This window comes from Odontesthes bonariensis, chromosome 1 (genome assembly GCF_027942865.1).
Source record: "Odontesthes bonariensis isolate fOdoBon6 chromosome 1, fOdoBon6.hap1, whole genome shotgun sequence".
NCBI classification, from domain to species: Eukaryota; Metazoa; Chordata; class Actinopteri; order Atheriniformes; family Atherinopsidae; genus Odontesthes; species Odontesthes bonariensis.
Window position 1 is genome coordinate 20,839,216 of NC_134506.1, and position 24,894 is coordinate 20,864,109.

Here is a 24,894-nt window from a genome sequence, read left to right on the forward strand (position 1 = left end):
CAACTCAAAAATCCATACAGTGCGCCCTAACAAACATTGCCCTCCATGCATCTCTCTCACTCTTTTTTTCTTTTCCATTTTTTGTATTTTCTTTGTCTAACAATCCAATTTACTCCGGTGGCTTGAAAAGCAGACATTTTCTGGTGTACATTAAACATTTAACATAGTTGTGGTTTCAAGTTTTCATCTACGAGCTCAGCCTCAGGTTTATGAAAGTAATCACAGCGCTCAGAGCCTCTCTGAGCATTCAGCATTCGCATGAAACAAAGAGGATACCACCAAACAAAGGATCGATAGTAAAAATCAAAACCATGTTCACACAGGTGATCAATATGCTGTCTGCACTGATATCATTGCAGATGATTAGTCAATCAAAACCCACACTGATCTGAGCTACAGTATGGCTTATGTGCTGATAGTAGCCGAAATGGAAGACATAATAGGTTATTTCTATGTGATATGAAGGAGGTGAGCGGACAAAATAGGTTTTGTTGTTGTCAGAAAGTCAGATGTGCAAGACTCAAACCCTAAAGGATGTTTCATAAGGGAATCATTTCTGTTTTCCACACTGTTCTCCAGAGATCAAAGGGATTCTTACTGTTTTCTTTTTTCTTTTTTTTTTTGTAGTGTAAACAGTTCAGAGGGGTCATGTTTCTCAGAAGAGTCTCTCTATTTAGAGGCTTTAACTTTCAGTCACGAAGATCATCAGGTGGCAGAAGTTGCATTTGTGCAAACTTTGAATCACGTGTTGAAGAAAAACAAAACTACTAAATCCCAAGTCTCTCATTAATAAGTCCCTTGGGTTCTCCAAAAATGGCTGAATGCAGACATTAAAAGATAGGTGCACTATGCTGTGCTGATCAAAGGCCAATTATTTTAAATACACCAAGCCCTCAAAGGAACAGAAAGAAAAAATATAATTGATTAAGGTCGGAGATAAAACTATGAAAAAAGCATCAAATAAGCATACATTTTATTCTACTGCATACTTGCAATCATCTTAACAGCGGTTACAGTGTGTATTTTGTATTTTCTGTCATCCCCACACATTGTCATCCATTTTGTCACCGTGCTCTCTCTGTTGTGCCATAAAGTTGCCATGAACAACTACCCTCAGAGGAGTGTTGTTGCTGCTTTCTCGTTTTCCCTCACTCTAATTAAGTTTTCCATTACAAATGATTAAACTGGTTAATTGCCTCTGTACAACCTGCCACTAAAAAACATCTCTGAATCACAAACACGTACCGAAGCCCACACCAGCACACATACATACAACCGGTTGTTCCTCAACTAGCTGAACGTGCACATAAAACACATCTGAACAACAGCATAAAGAGTGCTGCGGACACACTGACACATGGACACACCTGATAAAATGCGGCAGCATGTTCTTCATATCAGACATCTTATTTTCATTCGCAACTTTTGCAAATTACTTAAAAATAGCCTCAACTGGTTAACATCTATGATGCCATGCACTGACTGTACATCTTACCTGGAGCTGGGATGCGATACACAATAGTCCTGCTATCTGTTGTAACAACGAGCCCCTGCTTCCCTCCCTCATGTTTCTCCTCGCTCCTCCCATCCCCCACCAGCTGCTACACAGCATGCACCTCCGTGACTCCACCCTCCCTCTTCCCTCACATCATATCCCAGTGTGAGCTCAGCCCCACCTCATCCTGTTCCATGAAGCTAAGGGTGAGGCTTGGTAACTAGGGGTAACTGCATCCCCTGGGGAGTGATACCCTTTGACCTTCTCTTTGTTGGCTTCTCGGATTCACAAATTGCCATTTTCTACTCTGTAGTCATGCTGCATGACTGTTGCTGTGTTTAAAATGTATCTATTTTTTCCCCCATTGTTTCTGACTGCCAATATATTATTATGTCATTTGGGAAACCCTGTAAGACCCGCACCAGATTACCCAAATCTGCTTTGTCTGACATGCATTCGAAATTTCACTGTGCTTATGCTATTTGCATGCATTTATACGTGAATGGTAATACCACCACCACACAAGACACACAGAGGATCGGTCCCACCTGTTTAGTGCCATAAGATGTGTCAAAATATCTGACTATTCTGTACTTTTCCATTTACGGCCTTTACCAACTAACCCACAACCCCTCGTTTAACTATATGAGCACAATCATCTTCTCAAAAATACTATGTTTTACACTTTCTTGTTTCTTTTAGTATTTCAGCTCACCAATGTCCCTTTTTTGCATTAATAATGGTTTTCCATGCGAGCTAAGCTACATTTGTCATTACAGGCAGAATCCTAATTACTATTTGGCACTTCCTATGGTTCAATTAAATATATACGATCTTACTTGACAATTTGATCAGGAGAATATATTTTTCACTGTAGCAGCTTAAGGCAGCTATGTGCACAAAAGTGCTGAATAGCTTTAATGATTGACTCTTAGGAGGTTTTTATTAAATTTTGTTTAGTTTCAACTAGTTTTTTCTTATCCAGTTTACAATCTGACAGTTTTGAAAACTTCAGCCCCCGATGCCACAGGCCAGAAGATGGAATTCAGATGCCATCAGGCTATGTGTCACCCTCACAGGTAGCTGTTGTCAGCTCAGGACAGCAGCAGCTGATGCTAATCCACCAAAGAGGGCAATCTGTGAGAACAACCTGCTTCACTGAATCACGAACGACCAATATTCCTGATGTTTTCTTTCAGTTTTTCATTACTCGTTAATAATGTCCATTCTTTTTGACAGAATAAAACTGAAGCTTTTGAGACCTTCTCAATTTAATCTGAGGTTGACTGGATTCATAGAGACACGACGCTAATTAGTTGTTTTGTTTATCTCTGGAGTTGTACTTTGATGTGAATTCCCACTATTGCTTATCTTCAGGCACAGAGAGTATGTGAATATCGTTGGCCCCGCTGGGCTTCGGTGTTATCATTCTCTGGGCTAAAACAGAACTTTTTGCGACGATAAGGACGTGTTAGAACATCACTGTGACAGAAACCTTGGTGTTTGAAGTCAAACTTCTATCATGAGGGAAAGCAAACTTTAAATAAACAAAATCGTTTAAATTCTCTGGTTTCCCCAATTCCTTCCTGGCATAAATTTCTCACTAACCTAATTTGCAAATTAATTCTGAATATCCTCTGGGGCTCATTTTCATATTTTTCCTCTAACCTATCTGCTCCATATTATTATTCATTTAAAGATTTCTGGGCATTTTCTCGACCTGGCAGGAGTTTGACTGCCTGACTCAAACTGAGGAAATGATCATTACACGATCTTATACCTCAAGATATTCCCCAGAACGCCCTCTATCTTCAACTTTGATATGACAGCAAGTGCTGTATGAAGACCGTATGTTTCTGGTGGACCTCTAAATTACAACACAAGCACATAAGTGCATTTTAAAAACTATATCAAAATAAGACTCTCCTGGGCAAGACATTTTCCTGTGAGGATGCCTAATGTATGCAGAGAATTTATCCAGCCCCTGGGAACCTGGGTAGAAATGTGGAGGCTTCGGGAGATGTTTAAAAAATAACTGGCACAAAAAGAAACCCGAATCCAGCCGGCATCCATCATTGTGCACTTATTTCTGTCTTCTATATCCCACCTGCACGCATTCACCAAGTATCCGTCTCCCACATAAATCCTCTGACATGTAGGCACCGATACAAGCTGTTTCCTTCATCACTAAAAAAAGGCTTGTTACACACACACACACACACACACACACACAAACACGGGCAGCACTAACAGCCCACCAGCCTGACCAGAGGAGAGCAACCTATTCAGGTGTCACAAAATGTTTCAGTGACTGTAAGATGCAGCATTAAACTACGCTCAGATACCCACCCTGTTTGGTAAACAAGTGTCATATATGTTTGTGTGCATTCATATGGATCTATGTGGATTGTGTATTTGCTTAAAAGCAGAGCAGAGGAGGAAGAGAGCGAGAGAAAGCGTCTGAAAGCAGCAGATGGCTTTGTCAGGAGTGCAGGCTTCGAGAACGACGACGTCTCTGCCTTGAATTTTAACTCATGACCTCTGATCACTCCACTGAAAGACAGTCAGGCATCTACAGGGAAGAGACAACACGTGACAAATGAAACTGGGAAAGAATCAGAGGCTATGATTACCTGCCTAGGTGTAATGTAGCTATTCAAATTTTCTTCTGATGCAGTGAGAGAAAAAAAAAAGTGCTTCATGAACATGAGTGATTAGGTTGAGAGAAAAAGGGTGTTTAGTTGAGATGTCTCCAGTGTTAAGCTAAAAACAACCATCACATTTCAGTTTTCTTACTGCTTAATTTGTGCAATTAATGTAGCATTCTTCCCACATCTGGTGATTTAATTGCTTAAAGTGATACTCTTATCTTTTTTTTTATCCTTTATGCTCGCATTATCATAATCGTTTCTACTTCTGTGTCACTGCTTATGTTGCCACTATTGTACCTACAGTATGCATGAGAATAACAGCTGCACTGGTAGGTCACCACTGTCTGCACTCAGTGCTCTCAGAAGGGAGCGTCCCACAGCCTTCATGGTATCAGCGGCACTGTCTGCTCCGAGAAGAGGATATTCCACATGCTCGGCATAATCGACACCACTGTCTGCCCCCAGAAGGGCAGAGGGGAATGTCTCATGACTCGTATCAACAAAATGCAATCCTCTGTCTGTTTACCCTATAAAAGCCTATTTAGAACTTAGTATATTTGAACATTTACATCGCAGCCTCTGTCTGTAAATTGTTCCCTTGTTGCAACGTGATTAAATGTCCTCTGCTTTTGGATTTCAGGCAGTATGCCCGAGTATTCTTATTAATTATCCTTACACTTTATCATTCAAGTCTCTGAATGGAAATTAATTTAAAATGGCTTTCTGAGTTCCATCTTCTCAGCGAATGGACACTTTTTGGACCCTCTTATTTTAAGCTCATTTTATAACCGATGCATCCTACGAAAATAAACAGGCAAACACTGTCAGAATTAAATGGGCCGCTGACTCATAAGTTTCTCACTCTGACTGAATTTGGCTTTCCGTGGAAATATTATTAACCTTTCAGTTGATTTTCTTCAACTGTTTTGCATAACTGGGTATTTCTGACAAATCGACAAAAAAAATATTTTTGCTGCATCATGTCTGAGACGTAGCCCACAACCCACATTATGCTAACTCTTCAACTATCAACTGCTCTTTCTCTGCTCATTCTGCCATCAAGCTTTTTAACATCTAATTGGTTGTTGTCGATGCGCAACAGACACCCACACACACAAGATTACAACTTTGATACACACATAGCATAGCTTTTATTCAACAGTGTACTGTGGCTCAGGAGAAAGAGCAGAATAACTGGATAATCAATGGTTCAATTTCTGGCACTTGGGGCAAATGTATGCTAGTAAAGGCATAGTAGTCTATACACTCAAACTTCTTGTATTTGACCCTTGTAACAGTCACAGTGCCGTGTGGATTAAGAGTTTTTCAAACTTTGACAAAACCAACATTCCTGTGGGGGATGTTTACGTATGTGGATAAAAACCAGATCTTCATTTTCTTTCCACAAAGGAAAAAGAGACAGAAACTGCCTAATTTACGTTAACCTTCTACCCTTTTGAGAGTTTTTGGGGAGTCGAACTCGCAACAGACGCTCTCCATAAATTGGGATAAACTCGAATGAACAAAGAACCTTTCTGTTGGAGATGTTGGAGACTTACTATCTTATCTTCACCATAAATCGAAATTGACATTTTAACACCCTCTCCCACCAGAGAAAGAGACCAGATGGCTACACACGAACTGAGAAGACTTCACTAAGACTCACTTTTAGTCGAATCTTAAAACTATATTAAATGTGTTTGATAACCGTATACAATTTCTTTCAGGTTTCCAGCTTGATCACAAGACGCATATAGAGACAATTTGTACGATTCTGGCTTAAATATTGACAAAGAACTGATCTTGGTTGAAAATGCCCAACCTGCCTGATGGAACCACATTGCCCCCTAGTGGTCTGCAGTGTTGATTAGTTGAACATTTAAATCCCCGAGGACTCAGTAAAATGGACAAGATATATGCAACTATTAACTTCTAACGATGTCCCTTCGGTATCTATTTGGTATTTGTTTGGTATCCCCATTGTTAACACAGAAAATTAACATTGTGTGGTTCACTATTCATATGTCACGATTTCATAGATATTCATCTGAATTTTGAAAGTCATAATCATCAATTACGTTGTGTGCTATTTTGATGTCTTTATATTGCAAGTCTATGTATATCTTTAATCTGCATATCTTAACAAGATGTGGTGTTTTCAGAATCACCGAGACAAATGTTCTATGAGACGGAGTAATGGAGAAATAAGAGTTTCTTTGTCTCATCCAGAAATCCCCATATAAAACAGATCATCTTACACAGACACCCAGGCAGACATTCACCACAGTTCAGGCATATCATTGGCTGAAAGAGTAGTGTAAGCTTACGTCACGCCCCGCCTCCGAGAGTCAAAACCCGGAGCCCGCGAAAAACACACGCTTCTTGCTTCTTGTTTCTTGCTTCTTGCTGTTCCAGAAGAGTTTCAACCCAGAGTTTCAGAAGGAGATTTGAGCAGAGAACAGTTGCTCAGAGAGATTTGGAGATGATTTGAGAAGGAGAGAAGAGCTCACCAGAGTTTGGGAGTTTTCCCATAATCTCAGGAGAGAGCGGAAGGACGTGAGGATGAGCGATGCAGAGGACGACCTTAAGGAAGCCCTCCAGAACCCAGTGAGACCCCGGAGACAAGAAAGAAAGACCCGAACAAAGATAAGAACAGAATGAAGTTTTCCTACCAAGAAAGCCAACTCAAGCAACCTTTTATTAATCTTCTGTGAACTTAAGTTCACTTCATCAGAGAAGCAACGGACCAACTGACACTCGGAAGATTCGATCATCTAACCACAGCCCTCGGCACCATCGTTCCCGTTTCCCAGTGAAAGAAGCAACTGAGAAGTCCGCTAAAGTCAGCCACCACAACCAGGAAGGCCCAGAGAGCGGAAGAGAAACCCCCTCGGACCCCGCATGGCCGCTGCCGTGTTCCGAGCTGACTAAGCAGAACTTCAGCACAGTAAGACCGACCCGTTTTCACCTTAAAGTGGGTTTGATGGATGTCTCGAGGCTTTCACAGAATGATACATTAATCCGAAATGTCAGTATTTAGCGTCAAATAGTCAGCCAACCTAAACTATTTGAATACATCCAGTATCTCCCCATTCCCCATATTTTATTTTCCATTCACTAAGTGTTTTATATAATCACCCATATTCAATGCATCTCCTGTTTGTTTTAAAGGTTCATGTTTTGGTCATATCATTTTAATAAATAGTTCATATATCTATATATATGTTATAATCACAGATTGTGTCGTATGCTTTCTTTACGTAATGTCTGTCCAACCAAACGAGAACTTTCACGAAAGTAGCGAGATATGAGACTGATTATTAATTGATTATTAATTTAACATACCAGGATCGTAAGATTTTAACAGTTTTCCTCCCTGACTGTAACTTAAAGTTAAAATAACGGTAGGTGGTGCCCTTAATTCGAGGTTTAAGATAAATCCTTATATTTGATGCATATATAATTGCCCAATAATGCTACACCCCTGTTTCTGCATAACTATTAGGACTGAGGACTGTGTGGTGAAAGTCATTCTTTTAATAACCGTCTCCACATCTCACTACAGTAGTCCCCACAGGCTGCTGTCACAACCAGGCCCTTAAGGCGACGATATAGAGTGGAGACGCACCGTTCAATTTTTGCTGCTTAGCATCCAATCCACACAGGTCTTGTTTCAACCTTTCTAAAGCAATCAATTTGACTTTCTCACTTTCCTACAAAACAAGCAACTCTGTTTGCTGCTCAAAACTAAGCGCAACAGGCTTCCCTAAAACTGCTCTAATATCAGCCTTACGATTACGGCCACCAACATCCACCTCATAATTATCAGCTACTTATTTAACAAACTCCATGATGGAGCGCTAACAAAATCTGAAATTTGAGGCCATAATGCACATGCACTGGGAGACTATTCATTACACTGACCTTATGGGCCCAAAAAAATGTGAAGTATCAACCACCCAAACGCACACATAGGGCAAAAAATGAGCCCTTGTAGTTTCCTATTATCTGCCTAACCAATACCAACTACAAACTCATCCCTAGTCTTCATGCAGACTAGGGGTGGGTTTTTATGCATCTTAAACCAGCAAGCAGGCAACCCCTTAAAATCCCAAAAAAGTCCTCCATAGAGGGTTGCCCATTGTCAACTGACACTAACCAGGTACCACAACACAAAAGAAATAAAATTGACACAGCCCAAAGCGGATGTGTCACCACAGCCTAGCTGAGAAAACCCCAAATTACTGCGTTATGTGGTGGCAATACTTAACTAATAAGGGAAAAACATCCACAAAGAGACAGAACAAAATCTGCCCCACAAACTACCAAATATGGTGTATCTCCAACAAAACTGCCTACCAGACTTCCAGCTGATACAAAACACACTGGACAAAATCAATTAATCAGCCTAAATACGTCAAATCAAGCAACAAAACAACAAATGGACGAGCGCCCATTTTTGTGACAAAACAATTGTATCTCACATTTGTTTATGGTAACTGATGGGAGACAAACTGATTCTGCCTTTTGGCCAAATAAAGCAACACAGATGGACAAACCTTATAATTTTTCAACTCACCAACATATAATGATTATCAATAATGGTCATCGATTTTTTTATACATTTCTTTACCAAAATTACCAGGTAGAAGCTGCTTGTGGCTAAGCGGATTGTAAAAAAAAAAAAAACGGAACAGTATTTGTCACTATTGTTAAACAAAAGAAATAGAAAAAGTTCCTTAAGTTTGACACTGTCTGAGACTCTCATCCCACCAGCTGAAACAGTGTTGACAATGTTGATTAGAAACACAGTCATAAGTTATTCATCTAATTCAGTTTCACTGATATCTCTTTCAAATCGAGGTGATTTGCATTAAGATTCTAAACGCTGATTTTCGCTTGCAATCGTGAATTTAATGTTTTTCACAGTGTTTATCATTGAAGTGGAAACAATCGCACTGTCGGTCACGTTATGGGCATTTAGGTGCTGATGCTGTCCAAGCACTGCTCGACAGATATGGCAAAACTGGGGAAGAGGGAAGCCTCTTTAACTCAGGTGTCCATCATAAACTTAAACAGCCGTCTCACGCTCTCTCTCGCTGGACGAAGCGATGCACAACCGCAATCAATATCTCCCATTCACTAAAGTACTATGCTGATATTTTCTTGCAGCTATCCAAGCATCATGATATCGAGACTAAATTCAGAAGAACCGCGCGGGAATCCTTTGATCCATGAAATAACCACGGCCGCTATTCACCTGACATCTTTATCGGGGTCAGCTCTGATCATTTGATCTTGTAAACATTTAACTGTTGACATTTAACTTCCCTTCCGGCCTCTCCACATTACTGAACATGTGTTGACAAACTATGTATTATAGCCTCACCGTGCTGAGTTACATGGCTAGTAAACAAAGAGCAGAAGAATTAGAGAGAGAGAGAGAGACAATGCAAGAAAATGAGTTTCCTCTCAGTTGTCTCATTAAGATTCAGTATTTGCTCTCTTCCCAGTCTCCCACTCACTTGGAGATGACAACAAGAGAAACATGTTGGAGCCCGGAAGAGAGGGAGAGCAGAGGCTGGTGAGCAGCGGGAATGGCAAAGGACCACAGAACGCTCCCCCGCCACTCTGACTGCCAATGTCCATTTCAACACTTCAAGCACGACACCACAGACACACCCTCCTCCTTCACCCTTGACTGTTACCATAGCAGCTCTTTGTTTTCCAGCTCAGCCTCAAGGAGGACTGGCTCAGTCAATCATCAAACAACCCAAACAAAATTCAGAAACACCATATTTCGTATCTCCTGGAACACAAGCTGTCGTGCAGATTCGCGAAGGTGCGCGACTGCTTGAAAAACAAGGTTTAGAGGAAAGAAAAGGGACAAATGGATTGCCACAGGTGCAAATAAAGACAACACTATGGATCTCGATTAAACTGTGGACACAATACATGAGGAGAACAATTCATTTATTTCAGATTCATGAATTTTTATGATTACTGGCTCTTTCTTCTTGTGACATCATGAGGCTGGTGTGGGGTTTTAGATTAAATGCTTCTACAACTGTTGGACAGATTACAATGAAAAAATATTAACATTACCCTCAGAATCAATTTCATTAATTTAAGCAATTCCCTGACTATTCTGCTGGCATCATCAAGGCAACATTACAGTTCGCCTTGTTTCCACAAAGCCAACATTTCACTAAACTAAGAACATTCCCCTCAAGCTCGGTTGTACTTTTTGTTCAGTGCTAATTAGCAAATGTTGGCATGGTAACACACTAAACCATGACAGTGAAAACAGCACCTACTTGCATAATATATAACTGCTTTGCTTTTCGAAGCATGTTGGCATGATTTACAGTTTAAAACACTGTCAACTCTAAGGACAGCCTGAGAGCCATTAGCCTGGTATTTTCCAGGGTCACATTGAGGTTATTTGCTTGACTGGTGTCTCCGTGACTCGCTGTGCAACCCAGCGGGAGACAAGACATATTGGAGGGTGTTGTCATGCCAATCAAGCTGCAGTCTCGAGCTGTCTGTTGCTCACTTCGTCAGCGCAGGTCGACAGCTTTGCACACTTGTTACATAATGTTCTGTTCACTTTATCTGGAGAGGTTAAATCCATATAATCCTCAGTGAAATCACAAGAGTGGCTTATTCTATTTTTATTTTTTTTCCCAACTTCCAATCTATGTTTTTTCATTCAGTTGACGTCTGATCACACGGAGAAGATGTTCATTTTGCTAAAATAATGCCATGTTTTTTTTTTGCTTTTGAATGCAAGAAAGCAGCTTTTCCGTTACACATTCATTATTAATATTATTGGGGGCTTTTTGCATTTGAAACACTTCAATCAGAAAAGATCTATCTCGGCAATACTACAAGAGATAAAAGAGAAAATAATTTTATTTTCACACATCTATTTGTACATTTTACAGACAAAACTCTCATCATGCAAACTGTAATTAAAGTTCACTTCACGTGAGATGTATTTGGTGTTTTTGCAACTTTCTTTTTGGCCAGTTGAAATTCACAAAAATTTTATCAAATCTTTTTTTACTTCAGACTTTCTATCTACATCTATCTATATTGCCAAAAGTATTCACTCACCCATCCAAATAATTAAATTCAGGCATTCCAATCACTTCCATGGCCACAGGTGTAGAAATTCAAGCACCTAGGCATCCATCGCTCTCAGGAGCTCAGTGAATTCCAGCGTGGTACCGTGATAAGATGCCAGCTGTGCAACAAGTCCGGTCGGGAAATTTCCTCCCTACTAAATACTCCACAGTCAACTGTCAGTGGTATTATAACAAAGTGGAAGCGATTGGGAACGACATCAACTCAGCCAAGAAGTGGGAGGCCACGTAAAATGGTAATACCAGAGCAGGCAGTTGTTAGGAGAACGGTACTTGACTCACTGTATTGAGCCAAGTGTAAAGTTTGGTGGAGGGGGGATTATGGTGTGGGGTTGTTTTTCAGGAGCTGGGTTTGGTCCCTCAGTTCCAGTGAAAGGAACTCCCAATACTTCAGCATACCAAGAGATTTTGGACAATTTCATGCTGCCATCTTTGTGCAAACAGTTCCTGTTCCAACATGACCGCACACCAGCTGTGCATCAAGGCAAGGTCCATAAAGACATGGATAAGTGAGTCTGGTGTGGAAGAACTTAACTGGCCTGCACAGAGTCCTGACCTCAACCCCATAGAACACCTTTGGGATGAATTAGAGCGGAGACTGTGAGCCAGGCCTTCTCGTCCAACATCAGTGTCTGACCTTTACAAATGTGCTTCTGAAAGAATGGTCAAAAATTCCCATAAACACACTTGTGGAAAGCTTGCCCAGAAGAGTTGGATTGTTACTTAAGTTCATATGTGTGTAAAGGAAGATGAGCGAATATTTTTGGAAATATAGTCTGTCTATCTATATCTATCTATCTATCTATCTATCTATCTATCTATCTATCTATCTATCTATCTATCTATCTATCTATCTATCTATCTATCTATCTATCTATCTATCTATCTATCTATCTATCTATCACACGAGTAGACATACAGTTTTCTTTGTAAACACTTGTTGCATCTGATTGCTGAAGGCAAATCATCCTGCAAAATATCACCTAGTTAAGCTAAGAAAGTACATACCTAAGTTTGTAGGCAGGCAAGGTGGAACAGAGGCCTAAGATGGCCTACATTTTAAGAAAACAGTCTTAAGATTGCCTGGCAATGGACCCAGCTTACAGAGAGCAAAGCACAACTAAATAGCCCCGAAGAGAGATAGATACTGGGGCAATTTCACAGGGTTTAATTGAAGATGTCAACAGGGTTTGGTTCCTGATGAATTACTGTGAGCATGAGCATGAGAGTAATACAAATGAAAGGCATTATGATGTTTTTAATATGTAAAGTAGGAATTTGGGGAAAAAACAGAAAAAGCAGCCCTAAAATCAAACTTTCACCCAATACTGGCAGGAAAAACATTTGGTTGCTGATGGGACAGAAAATCCTCCCAAACTGCTCTTTTCCATCTGAGCTCAAGCCTGAAATCAAAATAAATGTGTATTAATCTAATAGTCATGATGATAAAGATGAGGGAGGTTATGCAAATCTAAATCGATGGCTGTTCTGTGTCCTTATAAAATATAGAGTGAGATCACGCATGGAAAAAAAAAAGATCCACTTTTAAGTTTTCTCCTAAAGTGGAGACTTTTTTTGCTCAAGGTAAAATGAAAATAGATGGGAAACGAGGGCTGAAATTGAAAGAATAACTTTAAAGCTACAAGTGCATCTTTTAAAAACAAAACTATACCATTGATAATAACAATTAGCATAAAGCAAGTTGTAATTCCAGTTCAAAGGAGAAAAAGCAATATTACTTATTAGACATTATTTCACCCTTCATTTGCAAATAACTAGAACTGCAGACTTGAAGAAAATTAAATTACAGGCTTGTGTACAGCTGTGTGTTAACCTTATGAAGTCTGCCACAAGATTAATTATGGATGAAAACAGAAATCCCTTTTAATAATTCAGTGTTGTGTGTTCAGAATTGTTGTCAGAAAAAAGCAACCCATCAGTAAAGTGCTGTTGTAATGTCACCGCACACATTGATACGGCAGTAGTTTGTGACCTGATTCATCAAATTATTGAATGAACTATTAAACTCTGAATTAAATCAATTTTGTGCACGAGCTTCTTCAACAAGGACTCTGCAAAGAAAAGAGTTATTTCATATTCTTTAGACAGTTATTAATGTTGCATATGATGCCAGCGTGCAAAAGACGCATGGGCTCTATGGAGAGCTCCGCTCAGCTGGCTGCTGTGACAGGTCACTGACACTGTATTTCTACTTAATCTAACATGTTTCAGACTCGCCCTATTTATATTAATACCTGTATTTTGACATTAGAAATTTCAGGGGATTTTGATAATGATTCATTTTAGTTGGTTTGTGAGGTTGTGGAGTTCCTCTAAAGAAAAAGAAAAAGCTTTAATAGGCTATTAAAGGAATTGTCGGAATGGCGGCATGTAACCATTGGTATGCTACTCTGACCTGTCATTCCCTCTGAATTGTTACTTAAAGTCTGGAGAGATGAACTCAACTCAACTTTATTTATAAAGCCCTTTAAAACAGCCGTGGCTGAAACAAAGTGCTGTACATGAGTAACAACACAAAATATAAGGCATAAAACATAAGAACAATGTAAAAACAATAATAAACAATAAAAATATTAAAACAATAACAGAAACAGAGTCTCATGCTGGGTTAAAAGCCAGGGAATAAAAATGGGTTTTAAGACGGGTTTAAAAATGGGCAGTGAAGGGGCTTGTCTTATGTGAAATGGGAGGTTGTTCCACAGTTTAGGACCGGCAGCGGAAAAGGCTCTGTCTCCTCTGAGCTTCCGTTTATCCCTCGGTACCTCCAGGAGCAGCTGATCAGCTGACCTGAGGCACCGGGCAGGAGCATAAGGATGGAGCAGCTCAGAGAGGTAAGGTGGGGCAAGTCCATTTAAAGATTTAAAAACAAATAAAAGAATCTTAAAATGGACTCTAAAATGCACAGGCAGCCAGTGGAGGGAGGCTAAAATGGGAGTAATGTGCTCCCTCTTACGTGTTCCAGTTAGGAGGCGAGCGGCAGCATTTTGGACTAACTGGAGACGTGTGAGGGAGGACTGGCTGACTCCAAGATAAAGTGCATTGCAGTAATCCAGCCGAGATGAAGGTGAGAATTGCTCCCTGGCCGACACAATACTCCACCTGATCCCTCAGCAAGAGGTCTTTCACAAGCGTGCTTCTTTTTGACCCCTTTCTGAAGAAACCTATCTGTCCTCTGGCTTCTAATCCTCATTTTTTGTCAACTTCCAATCAACAGCAGTTCATTTCCATCAGCCCTCACTCGTCTTAACCTCTTTCAGGTCCTTCAAATCTACGACCTGCGCCAGGTGATTTCTTATTAATGGGAAGCAATATTGGAGGATTGACAGCTGCCTCGTAATTACATTTATACTGGACAATGCACCCCAGTGGAAACTATTATCCAAAAGTCATCGCACACGTCAGACTATGCCAAAAACAGAATGGATTTCTACTCCCATTCGGCGGTATTTAATACTGAAAGTATCCGGAGAAAAATGCTCATAACATTCATCGGCTGGGTGATGGTTATTGTATTCTCTTACAGCACCGAAAAGAGAAAGCAATATCGGTCCAGGAAATATCCTGTTATCTTGTTGAGAGACACGTGGGCTGAGCGGTAATGGCCTGGCCTGCTAATATAGTTTGATAGCAGGCACATGAAATAACTTCTGGGTTCTGTCAATTACACTCACCCAGGGGGAAAAACAGGTCAACACATACTGCGGTGCTCACTCCATCAGCTCAGAGACTGCCTTTTTTCTCATCTATATGATCAGTTTGACTGCATGCATTTGTGACCGAAATGCTTCTAATATCAACACACAAAAGTGTTCACTAAAATTACCAGTAAATTAAAATAAAAAACTAAAAAACAGGCATGTTTGTTGCTTGGTCAGGTTTGTGTTTGCCAGTGGAAAAGAAGCACAGTTGAATGTTTCAGTGTTTTTTGAAATTGTTCTGCTTCTGAGCCCCACCTGCACTCCTGCACATCCTTAAAAAAGACTGTGGCAACATGCTGCTGAGCTTTGTGCGAGTTTTCGTTTGGTCTCCGTATCATTGCTGGCCAGCTGACAGGATTAATCATTGAGACAGGAGACTGCTAGGCCACAAAGAGGGGCAGCGCCACTCCTGATAGATCAAAAAACAGACAACAACAGAACAATTATGTGTTCGTACATTTGCGTCTCGTACATGTATGACAAAGTGTGCTGGTTGCCAAAGTTTCTGTTTTGTTGCATTCATCTGCGTGGGGTGAGCAGTGTGTGTGTGTGCGTCTGTGAGTGAATGTGTGCTTGTATCTGTGAAAATGTCCTCACAAAGCAGGCAGTTTCAGTTGTCGCACCTCTCAGCATCTTTTATGCTTTACTGAACCCAGGGGAAACACACAGTCAGGCTGAAAGATTGAAATCTAGCCACCTCCACTCTCCTTAGACAAAATATCATTACACGTGCCTCAACAGCAGCTCTGTAGGCTGTTCAACATGCAGTCTATAAAACATGGCAATGTCTACTCACGTGCGCGTGTTGTGTAATAAACAAAGGTCTCCTTTTTTCTTTGTAAACATATTTTAAAGACAAAAGCCATCTGCGAGTCTCCTCATATCAACTATAAAGCTATGCTAATAAGGTTAGGGAAGTGGGAGCTTGGAGAAAACAAAGAGACAATAAACATGGCTGCGAGTGAAGTCTGAAAGAGGAGGCAAGCCTGTTATGAAATAATGTATGATTTAAAGCTATTTAAAGACCTTGGACTGCTAAACCTAGATTTCTTTTGGGAAATCTTGCTTAGATTGCTCCGTGGAAACTGTGCCAAGCAGGAACGCAGTTAATGCCGACGTCTGGTAATGAGACACGCTCCTGCTCGGTGTTTTACTAATTACTTACACATGGTGGAAAAAACATGTATCTCTTCACTTTTGGAATCTGCTCCTGTTTGTCCTGGTTTACATGGTAAATTTCAAGAAAGCACATGCAATCATTCAAGAGCGAACCCGATCACAGCTGCCTCTACATACATCTACGTTTCCTCTTTTTCTACATCAATGTAAATCCCACAGAAGGCAAAATATGGCAAACAGGAGAAGACATCAAGATCCAATAAGCAGTTGTGGATTTTATTGTAATTCTAGGGTGAGGATAATAACTCATTATTATCAATTAAAAATATAAATTTTTCAAAACTCTGAGGAGAGAAAGAGTCAGCTACAACTTCTTGAAATTAAATTGCCAAAGTTATCTGATTGCATCATTGTTGAGGAGATGTACACACACTTGAAGTGAAAAAGGTTTTCACTCTATGGGAGCTGTTAGAATGCTAATTTGGAAGTTGACGGTAAAGTTTACAGCTTTAGCTAGTACTAATTTCCATTTGTGATTGGTCTGCTGATGATCTTTCATTAGTAGAATCTTTTTAAAATCATTCAGAATCATTTTAAAAAATAGAATGTCAGACAAGTGAGTCACAAGAGTACAAGCTACTTGTCTGAAATGTGATCAAATGAAGTTTGTGTTCTTGTTGTTCAATTTAATACAGAAATGGTTGGGAAAAAACTGAAGCATTAATCGATCATCCAAATAATACAGTATTGAGTAAAATCATCCCTTTAATCCAATATCAAACAGTAATTGGTCTGACCTCTGACTGCCTCCTAATGTCGAGCGGACAACGTTGTCTAACTGTAAATTCACAGAGTAAAATCACAGTGGCAGGCAGCCATTTGTCACACCTTTTCTCACCAACTGTGTTTTATGACAGGCAGAGAGAGGAAAACACTTTCCATATTTGCTGTTGTCAGAACTTTAGTTCAAACTCAACCAGCTCTTGTTAAATATTTGCTCTCTGGGCAACATTTCCAGCAATTTAATCAGTTCAGCGAAACAACCGCCGGCCCGATTCTGTTCTCTGAGACTCATGAGTGTGCATTACTCTATGAGTTACGAGGGGAGCAAAATCTGTTCTCATAATTTTGAAAAAAAAAAAATGCATAAAACAATAACCTGCAAAAGTTAATGAACAATTCAATTGCAAAGCGAAAAGTTTGTTGTGGCTGCAAACGACTTTATTTTACCTGGTTGTGCATCTGTTAATGCCACAACTAATCGTATGCCGACAATTAAATTATGCATCACTTACCTATTTATTTCTTCTGTCTGTTTTTTGTTTTGTATTTCTGCGACTTCGCTTCCAGCCAACTCAGTAAAAACAAAACCTGCTGCTTGTCTCTCCACATTGGAAACCTTTTTTGATGCTCTTCCAGAGATTTCTGTGGATCTCTTATTGAGATATGGTACAATTTGCACTAAACTGCAGTTTCACTGACAGAGTTAATATAAGAATCATCATCTAAGTCTGCATAAAGCATAGTTACTCCAAACTATATCTAAAGATATTAGAAGCCCTTTATTACAACTGCTAGATTATATCTCGGCCGACAATCTTCATGTTCCACCCGCACGTACAAAGTGATCATTAAGGGAGCATCCACACTTTATTAGATCTATTTCTTTTCTGAAAGGTCAGATTGGAGGAGAAATAGATCAATGCAAAGACGACAGCTCGTAGATTCAACGTGTCAGTCACTTCAGTATGGTGTGCTGACTGCTAATTTCACTGTCTCTTAGGAGATCATCTGAGACAATCGGAGACAGCAAGAACAGAAAAGGCTCTGACAGGGTTGACACAAAAAAAAAAAAAACACGGCACTGATACAATGACGACAGAAAATCTGGATTATTGCAGCTCTCATTTGAATCCTGTTACATCACAGCACTCTGTATTTGTTTTCTTGGCTGGACTCTAGAACAACACTGTAGACCCAACCCGTAAAGGTCCCCATCAGCCCATCATAGCTATGAATAAAAAGCTGACGGGGTCATCGGCTGATGTTTCCCTGAGTGTGACACTGCAGTTTGACTTTGTCTTGTTGGTCCTTAAAAGTGAACAAAGTACTACTATCATCCTCGGACCTTTAAAAGCAGTTCTTTGGTAGCTGATACCCGACGATGTGGCGCTCAGGCAGAGACAGCAACACCCCATGACCAGAGTGCAAGGACAGCATACATTTTACGACTACATTCTTCATGCGGAATGAAGCATTTCGATGCAGCTTTATTCATAATATTCCTCACACAGTATTTGCTCATTTGCATTTCTTTTTTAAGGGAGTCTAAATTTGGTGCCAATGATTCTTTCCAGAATACTGGAATCAATGCACAGCTATTTTGTTGTTTCTTTCATGAAGAATTGAAACTATCAGCAAAGGAGAAACATTTCATCTTTACTTAAGAAATCTAATTAAGGGTACTACCCTAAATAGCAAATCCCTAAGATTGTACAATTCTTGCTCTATACATACAAATCATCCATCCATCCATTTTCTATACCCACTGAATCCGTTCGGTCGGGCCACGGGGGGGCTGGAGCCTATCCCGGCAGTCATCGGGTGAGAGGCTGGGTACACCCTGGGCAGGTCGCCAGTCCATCACAGGGCCACACAGAGACAAACGAGATACACAACCACACACACACCCACTACTAAGGACAATTTTAGAGACACAAATTAACCTAACATGCATGTTTTTTTGGACGGAGTACCCAGAGAGAACCCACGCATACACGGGGAGAACATGTACACTTACCACCACACCACCGTGCAGTCACATACAAATCAATCAGATTCAATTACTATTCTGAGCACTGATGCACGGTTTTCATTTACACTGCTCACAGAGAACTTCATACATTAAAAATAACCACACATTTGTGCTGCTAGCTCAACAAATTTGAATAAATGCAGAAGATTTTGGGAACATAAAATATACATACATACTATATAGATATATATGGATTTATATCAGATATATATGCATTTATAACAGAGAAACTGCACATATTCACATGATACTGAATGTACATTAAATGATTCCAAAGAAGAGCAGAAGAAAGTAAAAGTAAAAAATATATGTAATGACAGATGTGACTGACTTCATATTGTGGCATCAAATTATGTACAATATCAAAACTAGCATACAAATGAATGATTCTGTGTCCTTCCCTTTACTTCAAAGGATTAAATCAGAATAAGTGAAGCACTGGCAGACTGTGCACAGATCACCACACTCAAGTGGCTGACTGAAATTGCAAATGCAGCCATCCACAAAACGTCTCCCGCTGAAGTTCATTTTATAAATCTAAACATCCATGGATTTCCCATAAATAGTATGAGTGACATACAGATGGATGGAGCCCTAATATGAGTCTAACTATAGAAGCGCTCGAGTGTTAGAATGGTTGAGAGGCTGATGTCAATGACATGGTTCTGGAGTCACAAATCTCATAACCTCATGGGTCAAATAGTGGGGATCACAACAAAGAGTCTGTTCTATCTCCCCTATGTGGTTAAAATCAACAGTAAATGTGAAATAAAAACCCAAGAAAAATAAATAAATGAAATGAAGTAGATGAAAGAAATAAGTTGATGATGGATGACGTTCAAGTGAGTACAATAACAAAGCCTGTTGAGTGTCGGGATGATGCAGAGCCCTATTAATTTTTCCTTCTCTAGGAGAACAGGGCTGTACCAAGGAGGATGAATATTCTATTAGAGGATTAATAAATGAATAAACATACACACAATAAACATTGTTAAGAAGCTCACAACAGTCTGAAATGCTCAAATGTTCTTGCATCTTCTCCCTCCAACCTGGGACAGTATTCAGATGTGTTGACCCATGACGCTCTTCCTTCTCCCACATAAACACACAATCTGCCTGCATCACCCCTTTCTTTGTTTTGTTCCTGATTTCTTCAGCTCATGATGCGGTTAACTAACACCGATCAGCGTACTTTAACCATAACATGGGTCAATAATCTTTGCGGCTATTTTAGCCACTGATTTTGACAACTCTACAGGTGCAAGACAGTAAACTGAGGTCAATTTCTTGACACCGTCACCAAAGATCAGTGAAAACCAGCCATGAAAAGGTATTACCATAGTCGCCTGCTAAAAGAAAAACTGACTGAGAGAACTAATTGCACAAAAGGAGAAAACCTTACTATCGACCACGAAGACTGACTTTTGATCTCTTTCTCCTGCTTGGATGCGCAGATGGTAAAAGTGGCAGCAGTGACAAATTGGATTATCGGGTGATAGTGCTAAGTAATTTGGTTAAAAATAAAAGATTGACACTATGGGCTGTTGTTATTTCACTCTGAAAAAAAGACCTAAAATTAACAACAGAAGTTTTTTATGTGTGGAGATGAGCCTCCATTTGACTTTCCCTCCTCTGAGGACATTAATCAGGTGTCATGTATACACTTTGTGTAGGCACATATCTGCACTAACTTGATTAGAAAGATTATCTTTTCAGGTCAATGCTGCAAAATGAGCTCCAAAAGACTAAAAGATAAAACAAGCTTCTGCTCTTGAAGTGACGTGCATACACACCTATATGCATCTTTATGAAAGACCAACGCTTCTAGAATAATGAATTTGAACGAGGCATGGCTACAAGTCACTTGGCAGTGACTGGTCCAGATTTCAGAGCAGGCTATCAAACAAACTGAGTGAAGCAGCAGCATTAGCTCAGCTGTATTCTTCCAAACTCAGACAGCACAGTTTCTCCATCTGCCACTGAACCTGGGCCACGTGTCACATCTCATCCTCACAGCGCGAGGCCTCCTTGTGACAGCTTCAAGGTTGCTGTCCTCACTTAGGACAGCCACAGCTCTCACACACTGTGGGTGTCAGTATAATGGCTCTTTCACAACAACTAGCAGGGGTTGTGGTGATAAAAATGAGAAGGTCAGAACAAGGCGGGTTAAAACAGACACGAGTGAGACGAGATGAGGAAGGCACTTCTGTGCAAAATAACACAACATTTCATCTGCTGTCATTCTTCAATGATAAAAAAGAAAAAACTCTATGGAGAGATTTCCACATTGCTATGCAATTAACATTGAAAGAAACAGATCATTGAAAAAAAAAAATCCCATTCACTGGCATTCTCTGATGGGAACTCAAAGTTTCGTCTCAAGGTAACACGGCGCAACGCACAAAGCAGCTATACAAAATGTTTCCGAGGAGAAACATCAATTACCGCGCTTGCTTCTGCAATTTCTTCTAAAACATACAAAGAAAACATTGATTACTTATTTTTACCTAATCTTTCATTTTTTCCTAAGCCAACTCAACCATGAAATGCTTGACCTGGATCCATGTTTTACTCATGTTTTAACTACCCCAAATTACCCATATCGTAGGTGCTTATTTAGATAAAGTAACAAATGTTTTTGTTTAATTTTGTTTTCATTTTCAGATTGTATTGAGGTCTCAAAAATAGTTGATGGTGTACACAAATTTTCATCCCTATAGGTAAAGAAAGTAGTAATTAGAACTGTGTTAGAGGAAGTTCTCCTTTGCTCCGCTCGTACTTGCACACAGCCCTGAGGCCTGTAACGGTCCCAAAAGTCCGATTCATGCTGCAGCACACTGCAGCATTCAAGACAAAACACTCAGCAGATCTCTATTACAACTAATCCAAAGGTGAAAAACATCATCTAACACTGAAGTTGGCGAAAATCAAGTGATCTATAATAATAGCCTAATTCTTAGCAACATACCATCTTGAGCACCATGAAGCAAATATTAGAAGATACATTTCCTTCACTATTTTTAAAGGGTACAGTATGTAATTCTTTTGTTATCATTAATAACAGCTGCTGTTTCTATTCTCCTTAACTGCAAAATCCTCAGACACCTCCTAACTAATTCTTTGTTATTCTGTAGTGCTGCAATTCACTGTATATGTGGAAAGATTACAAAACATTCCCACAAACAGACAGTGTTCTCCAAATCCATTTGTTAGCATAATTGTCCTTCAAAAAGGCCCAAGTCAGCGTACTTATAATTTAGCTCGTCCTAATTCATTCTCAGCATTAAAATGCATTGATGGCACCATTCACAAGTTCCAACTCCTCAACGGGTCACTTTAACTGCTCATACTGGCACAGTTTTGTTAAATTAACAGCAAAATGAGTTAGTAATCGATCAGCTAATCATTCCCGTCTTAATGTGCACTCTTTTCTAGGTGACAAGCCTGCAACAATAATTAATTAGGTCTAAAATAATAATCATCAGTTCATGGCCTCTCTCCTACTGAGGAATATGAAATATTCAAAGCAGAATGATCAATATATTGAATAGAATTAAATATTAAACTCTCTATCAGTGGATTGGTAACTCTTGAGAGAAAGTCCTGTATTTAGAGCAAATAAAACCAAGCCACACCTACAGAACATCTCAGCGCCGGGCCCCAGTCTCCAGCAGGAAATCTATCCCCGGCTGACTTCCACACTCACTCATCATTCACGACAGCCAAAGGCTTACAGTATTGTGTTCTCTTCGAAGCCTTGCATAAGCTGTTCCCTGACTTTGACAAACACCCAGCCAACATTTTACAAGTTTGCTCACTGCCATGCTACCATGACCTCCTGTCCAAGAGCAATAACTAAGTGGTCTTTTCTAAACTATAGTCCGAAGGCACCTGAAGATGAAATGTGAAGGGTTTTGAGGAGACATATTATGCCCTTTTTTTAAAAAAAAGTTAGTACAATTTCCTGCGGCCTTATTAAAGTTTATGAGACATGCTTTGGTCTAAATATCCCTGATCTTAAGCACATTAGCCGTCTTCTCAGCCCTACTGAAATAACACTCCTCTGACCAGGCTTGTTTGAGGACCCCTAACTCCACCTCCCTCTTTCCCGGGTTGTGCCTCTCGAAACCAATAGCTTCTCCCTACAATGGCAACTGCTGAGTGAAGTCGGGGAGAAACAAAGTTCGCCAAACAGAACACAGCCGCATGGAGTCAGACCCAGAAAAAGAATGAACTTCTGAAAAGGTTTAACCATCAAGACTTCAACGGGATGTTGGTGAAAAGTTTATATCACACAGTGTGGTTCAGTACATTACCTGTTATTAAAACCCAGGCGTCTGTGCATTTCAATGTAATAAACACATTCATACTGAAGCCTCTCCTCCAATCCCAACAATACACACCAGCTCTCTCTCTCTATAAATGGTTACAGTTATTGATACAGCAAGGGAAGCGTGCACCAGAGTGTACCATCTGTAGCTCCACAGATTTTGCACAGATTAATTATATTGTACTTGGAGAATTACATCTTTTTAAAAGACAAAAAAAAAACTGCACATGCAACATTAACACGTTGATAATTGTGCATGCCACTGAGCAGAGGATCGGGTGCAGGTAACGGCGTGCAGTATTGCTGGAATGACGGAAGCCTCATCCACATCTTATCCACACAGCTGCGGGTTGTCCGAATTACCGGAACCATTATTTTAACAAAGCCATGGGTTTAAGGACAATGTTACTTCCTTGAAGCTTGTACATTAGCTTAATTAACTGAGCTGTTTCTGAAATAGTTAAATTTCCCCTTGTCTGAGGTTCAACCACTGAGAGCTGGAACCAAACTCTATTTAATGCACGATTTCTTTGCAAGTCCAGCGTTGAACTGGTCTAAGTTCATAAAACAGATGAAAAGTGGTTGCTGCACACGCCGTCTTTTTCTAACTAGCTAGCACATTCAAGCATAAAGTTAATCCCTTTGGCTCTTACAGCTCCCGGGGCAAAAATGTATGCTGGTTAATACAGCTGACAACAGAACTTTTCTGTGTGATGTAGAACGCAAGCAAGAAAATTAGGCCGGGGCTCAAAGGTTGAGGAGGTGGGGTAAACTTGACAAGTGACATAGGTTCCCCCTGAAAACCTGAAAAGTTCACTGAATGAGATTTTTTTTCAAACCTAAAGGGCAGGGTATGTGTTTTCAGTTAGTAGGTACTTCAGAGCCCCGTGCTTTCACAAACAGAAGAAATGCTCCCTAAGGCTGAGCACAGAGTTAAGGTTAAGCTATACCACATAATGTGTAACATTACAACAAGGCAATAATAATGCAGCATCATGAGCACTGATCACACTGTTGTTTTTAAGTAATTTTTCATCCATTCTCTTTAAATCCATCTCTATTAAAATGCGTATACCACAATTTAACTCAACTCACAAAAGACCAAAACCGAAGGACTGTTTTGAAGTTTATTGCTTAATTGCAGAAACTCTCCTCTAACCTTTAAAAAGCCTCCTGAGCCAAAAGCAGAAGGTATATGAAAATCTTTGATGTAGCAAAACTCTTTGATTCCAGGCTTCAGCACCACGTTGCAGTTTAATGCAGTCTGCTACGTGTTCAGTGTTTGTCCATAGAGGCACTTTCTCACAGAATGTCCTCTGAATACATGGCACACTTTATACGTTTTCTGATGGGATTGTTGAATATCTTAATCTTAAAATAGTGAACATATTTATTTCACGTCGAGGCATTTCTTCTCAAGTTTCCCCCATTTAAGCAAAATACAAGACTTGTGGTTATGAAACACAGAAAGGTGGTAAAACAGTCTGCCTAAATGTTTGTGATGAATCTGTAAAGGTGCGATCTAACAATGAAAATAACCAGCTAACATCCCAATCAAAGCAGAAGAGAGGATCAGAACCTGCTAACTAACCCAAACTGTTTGACTGCCCTTTAAAA

At 39.9% G+C, this 24,894-nt stretch overlaps 1 protein-coding gene across 5 annotated transcripts in view; it reads right to left on the reverse strand.

Moving 5' to 3' along the window:
* The window catches only part of apba2b (amyloid beta (A4) precursor protein-binding, family A, member 2b), a 63,113-nt gene that overhangs the window by 25,966 nt on the left and 12,253 nt on the right, over positions 1–24,894 (reverse strand). Inside the window, exon 1 of one of the 5 annotated variants that reach the window (XM_075458436.1) lies at positions 18,682–18,773. The exons of 3 other annotated variants lie outside the window; for them this stretch is intronic. The gene's annotated coding sequence lies outside the window, so the exon portion shown is untranslated. Of the gene's footprint in view, positions 1–1,495; positions 1,575–18,681; positions 18,774–24,894 lie in introns of those variants that run through there. One more of the 5 variants, XM_075458299.1, reaches the window with a different exon arrangement.